The sequence below is a fragment of the Carex rostrata genome, chromosome 2 (genome assembly GCF_964058835.1).
Source record: "Carex rostrata chromosome 2, lpCarRost1.2, whole genome shotgun sequence".
Taxonomy (NCBI): domain Eukaryota; kingdom Viridiplantae; phylum Streptophyta; class Magnoliopsida; order Poales; family Cyperaceae; genus Carex; species Carex rostrata.
Genome location: NC_135919.1, coordinates 4963012 through 4967945, shown reverse-complemented (window position 1 = coordinate 4967945; position 4934 = coordinate 4963012). Strand labels below are relative to the sequence as shown.

At 32.4% G+C, this 4934-nt stretch overlaps 1 long non-coding RNA gene across 2 annotated transcripts; it reads left to right on the top strand.

Moving 5' to 3' along the window:
* The first annotated feature begins 892 nt into the window (after positions 1-892).
* LOC144549054 (uncharacterized) lies at positions 893-2495 on the top strand. 2 transcript variants are annotated; one of them, XR_013509556.1, is made up of 3 exons: positions 893-1475; positions 1642-1808; positions 2181-2495. It is a non-coding gene; the product is annotated as an uncharacterized LOC144549054 (long non-coding RNA). The 2 variants fall into 2 exon arrangements; XR_013509554.1 differs by having other exon boundaries at positions 899-1475; positions 1642-1753.
* Positions 2496-4934: the final 2439 nt, after the last annotated feature.

The window sequence follows — 4934 nt, the reverse complement described above, 5'->3', positions numbered from 1 at the left end:
CATGTATGTAGGTGTTAGAAAGGAAGGTATTTTGGGCATTTTAGAAAGATAGCCTTTTCTGGTTGATTCTTTAATTGCATTTTAGTAACAAGAGATTTTTTAGATTAAATCTTTAATTGCATCTCTTGTAGATTTTTCTATGCCTAAAGTCCGTGCATCTACCTGGAGTTCAAGCAATTGGAAACTAATGTCAGCTTGAAGCAATCAGATGCCTGGCCCGCTGAGGTGTCTATTATTTCCATGTCTAGGTTTTCTTTTCTTTTCTTTTTTATTAAAAACTCTTAGCACCAACTTATTACCTTTTAACTCAGTATATATGGCTTTCTGTTTGTTGCAATGTAGCCTCAAGATGCATATGGATTGGAGAAACTGGTAACCGAGGAATTGTGCAAGCAACACTAAGGATTTCGGCACTGAATGCCGTGTCGGTCATTTCCATAACATTTACGTCCCGTTCAGCACATGGAAAGGTAAATTCAATATTTCATGCATATTTCACAATTGTCATTACAAGTTTCCTTTTTTCTAAAATATTTATTTTCTAAAAAATCCCTCTCTTTTTCTAAAATATTTATGGCAGTGATCTGACTCTTGTTAATTTTTTAATTTTTGCTTGATTTCAGGCCAGAACATTCGTAATTCGTAAACTGGTAAAGGATGGTATCATCATCGCCCAGGTTGTGGATTTCATCACCCAATTTTCAAGTTTGACTGTGCCAAATTATCTATTCTTATTGTTTCAAAATAAGATGTAGAAATTGGTAAAATCTCTACTGTCAATCTGGGCACTTATACTGCTAACGTTCAAATCTCTATTGCCAATCTCTATTGGTAAAATCTCTATTGTCAATCTGGGCACTTATACTATATATTATCCATAGGCTGAAAATAGAAATGATTTCATAACTTTACCTTTAAATTTTGATCCAAATTAACTAAGGGATAACCAGGCTTCTCTAAATTCAATCCATACACACTTATAAGATTATCTGTTTGTCCAACCCGAAGTTAAATAAAATTTGTGCATGTGCTGCAAGGGTTTCATTAATTATTCACAATTTGTTTCAATTAACTTATAGGGCTTTTTATCCGGATTATGTTTTGGGTGTCCGTATTATGTCTAATAATTTTGCTACAAATTAAACCCTCCTTGCTGGAATTTAGGTTCTGTACACAACTCCACAAGGAATTTGGTTCCTGTTACAGCTTAGTCAGGCTTTGTAGTAAGCAGCTGATCGATATGCTTGGTGGTGTTAACTGTTAACTTGATTGATGAACTAAAAGGTACACTACAGAAAGAAGTCTGTGAGAAAAGGCACGGCTAAAAGCAGTTCAGCGCATGCCCGTGTTGCAGCTAACAAGGTTTGTCATGAATGCAAAGCAAAGTAACTGTTAAGAAACTTTACAAGGGAAGATGCCCACCTATGCTCACTGACATGCGGGTCCTTGGTGATTCATCAGATGGTGACCACCTGGTAAACATTTCTACATTGGACATAACTGTATTTGCTTTTCTTTTTTTTTAATACTTCTTTGACTAAATAAATTTTCAACAAAAGAAAATGCCGGAAGTAACCCTGCAGTGAAATCAAATATAGTAATGCCAAAAGTGTTTGCTTTGATGTCTTATTTTGACGTCAGGTTATGGAGTTTGGAATAAATTTCTTGGCAGGAGATGACATGAGTGCAGTTCTTCAAGCAACACTGAGGAAAAGTACAGGTTTCAGTATGACAGCAAACATACATATTACTGGTATAATAAAAAAATAGAAGCTTGGTCATAATAAAAAATTGAAGCTTCTACACAGGTGCACCTAACCATTCATCTTGTTTGTACCAACATGCCCTTAATTTGTACCAGCAATGGGAAAAGAGCATCGGGTGATTTCTACCTATCTAAAAAATATTCTAAAAATCTATAAAATTTGGTCTCCAAGTACATATCCATACGGAGATTATGTGAAAATAGTAAAAATTATCCCAAAGAAGAAGTATTTTATGCCTTCTCTCCTTTTATTGTTTGATTGATTTTCATCAAGATCCTTGGTCACAATTTTTTTTCCAATTGAACCAGCTGCAGACTGCCTGATTAATTATTTTTATTTGCAAAAAGTCAGCAAATCTTGTTACTTTGGTTGAGATTTGAAACTAACCTGACATTTTTTTTTAAAAATATGAAGTAACCAGCATGTTCGGATGGAGACTGCATTGTGCACTTGGCTGGCTTAGATAACAAGAGAGGGTGGGCATTAAAATTACTTCAAGATGTGTAAACTGGACTGTGATTGCCAATAGACAGTAAGCTGGCGTGCATGCATGCATCCTAACCCGTTCCTTTCAAATTTAATAGTACATGCATGTAAGATACCAGCATGTTGCCACAGGGAGGTTTTGTTTGGTGAGCCGCAATACATTTATATGACAATTCATTTTGGCATTATAAAACAGTCTGATGTTAATAGAAACATTTGAAGTATAATTTTCTATTTCTATTTTGAGCCAATAGATTACTTATAAATGCATACAGAGATATCTCTCTTTTCTTGCTCCATTTTTATGATCCTTATTAAAATTAGTAGAGAAGGATATTTGATAACAAGTTATCTGACTTTTGGTGATTTTTTTCTTCATTTTCTTATTTTCTTCTTCAGATATCTATGTTTTTTTTTTTCATTGTTGAATAATTATTCTTTTTATTAGTCTATTTTTTACAAAAAAATATGTCATTTTGTATGATAATATTTTTGTCTTATAATCTATTCCGTTGCAACGAACGGGCACGATACTAGTATAGATTACCTGTTAAAATTAGACATAAAATACATAAAATTAGACGTAAATTTTTATGACATGGGGGTAACTCCACTAGAAGAAAATACTCCTTAGTCTCTTGGAGAATTGTGTGCAAAAGTAAAGATCAAGAAGGCTTGGGGGTTTTAGACCTTAAGCTTATGAATAAGGCCCTTCTGGCTAAATGGTGGTATCGCTTTCTAGATAATTTTGTTTCAGGTAGATAGAAAAATATTTTACTTAGTAAATACTGCACTATAACTTCTCCTTCTCTTTGTTCCTCATTTTGGAAATCAATCCTAAAATATCATGCGGTTATCAATTTAGGCTTAAATAAAGAAATAGGAAATGAAAATACAACTTATTTTTTCTTAGATAAATGGTGTAGTGAACATGCCTTAAAACATCAATTTCCAAATCTTTTTTCTATTGTTACTAATAGATTTGTTTCTGTAGCAGGAGCATTTTTTAATTCTCATTTAAGTTTGTCTTTTCAAAGACAAATAACTGGTATATATAGGACCGAATTGCTTGCCTTGCATCACAAGTTCCAACATTTTACTTTGTCTCCTCATCTGGAAGATAGATTGATATGGAGATGGTCACAAAATGATCATTTCACTATACATTCTTTTTATAAATGGTTAGAGTATGATGGTATCCCAAATTTTGAATATGATACCATTTGGAAATCTCACATCCTTTTAAAAATCAAAATTTTTCTTTGGCTCGTCTGACGAGATAAAATTCTAACTAAGGTTAATTTGGCAAAAAAAGGTTGGCCAGAGGATCTTACTTGTGTATTTTGTGACCAACATGAGAGTACTGACCATTTATTTATACATTGTTCTTATGTACGATTGATCTGGCATTGGATTGCAACATACAATTCATTGACCTTTGAATGTAATTCTTTAGATGATTTGTGGTTACTTGATGCTTCTATCACCTTAAATAATAGATTACTTGTAGAATTGTTACGGCGAGCTATCTTATGGACTACATGGTTAGAAAAAAAATAGAGTTATTTATTTTTAATGATAATACAACTCTCATTTCTGCTAAATCATTAGGGTTTAAGATAATTTCTTTAGCTAATTTTTGGTGTAAGTCTAGTTTTGAAAATTCATACTTGAAATTAAGTCTAATGCTTCTATGTGATGTTAAGGACCTCCCAAATCAAGTTCTGGAGGAGAAAGATGAGTCAATCCAGGCTCTTGGAGCTGGTAGCCCCTTATGTCAAATGTCTGGAGACAAGTTGATGGATGAAAATTTATTGGATTACTAGTCTTCTAGGATATGACTGATTTTTGGGCTTTTGCTTCTTAGTATTCATTTTGTTGAGACCTTAGCTTTTGATGTGCTATTGTTTTTACTTGTATGTTTTTATGTCTATTGATGTTGAACTGTTTTAAGACTTACCATATTTGATTTTGGTACCTATTTTGGATATCAAATCAAGTATGCTTGATTTCTATGAAATCAGTGATCATACCACTATTTTTCAAAAAAATATACAGGCGTGAAGAATGTTGTTCATTCTTTTTACTGATATATAATATGTTGTTTAGTATGTTTATTATAAAGGAAAAACAGAAAACTTATAAAATTAGTACATTTAGGTTCAGTTGTCGATGCTTAATTAAAATTTATCCAAAATATACTAAACAAAAATGACAACAATTGGATCATTAAATTAATTAGATGCTTAACTACTACAAATTTGATGTGAATAAATAGAAAGAACAATTTCTTAAATAAACATATATGACAACCAATCTAAGAGAACTTGAAATGATTAACAAGCTGCATCATGTTATGTTACAGTTTTACACCAAACCATCACATTCCTTATTAACTTATAAACTGCATCCTACTATGTTACAACAAAAAGAAATGCACTCAATTACATTGTCAGTCTACAAAACATTGCATTCTTCATGACAAAGTGCTGATTGTTGATCAAGTGATATAACCCTAACATATTAAGTACACCTCCAACCTAGAGATAGAAAGAGCACGAGTCAGTACACTTGCTCATTATCAAAAACCCAGGATGGCCCTAGCAAAAGGAAAAAAGAAATTTCAAAATTGCCATAATGTTTCATTAGAAATAAGTTAATCTTACCAGCAACTTTGATAGA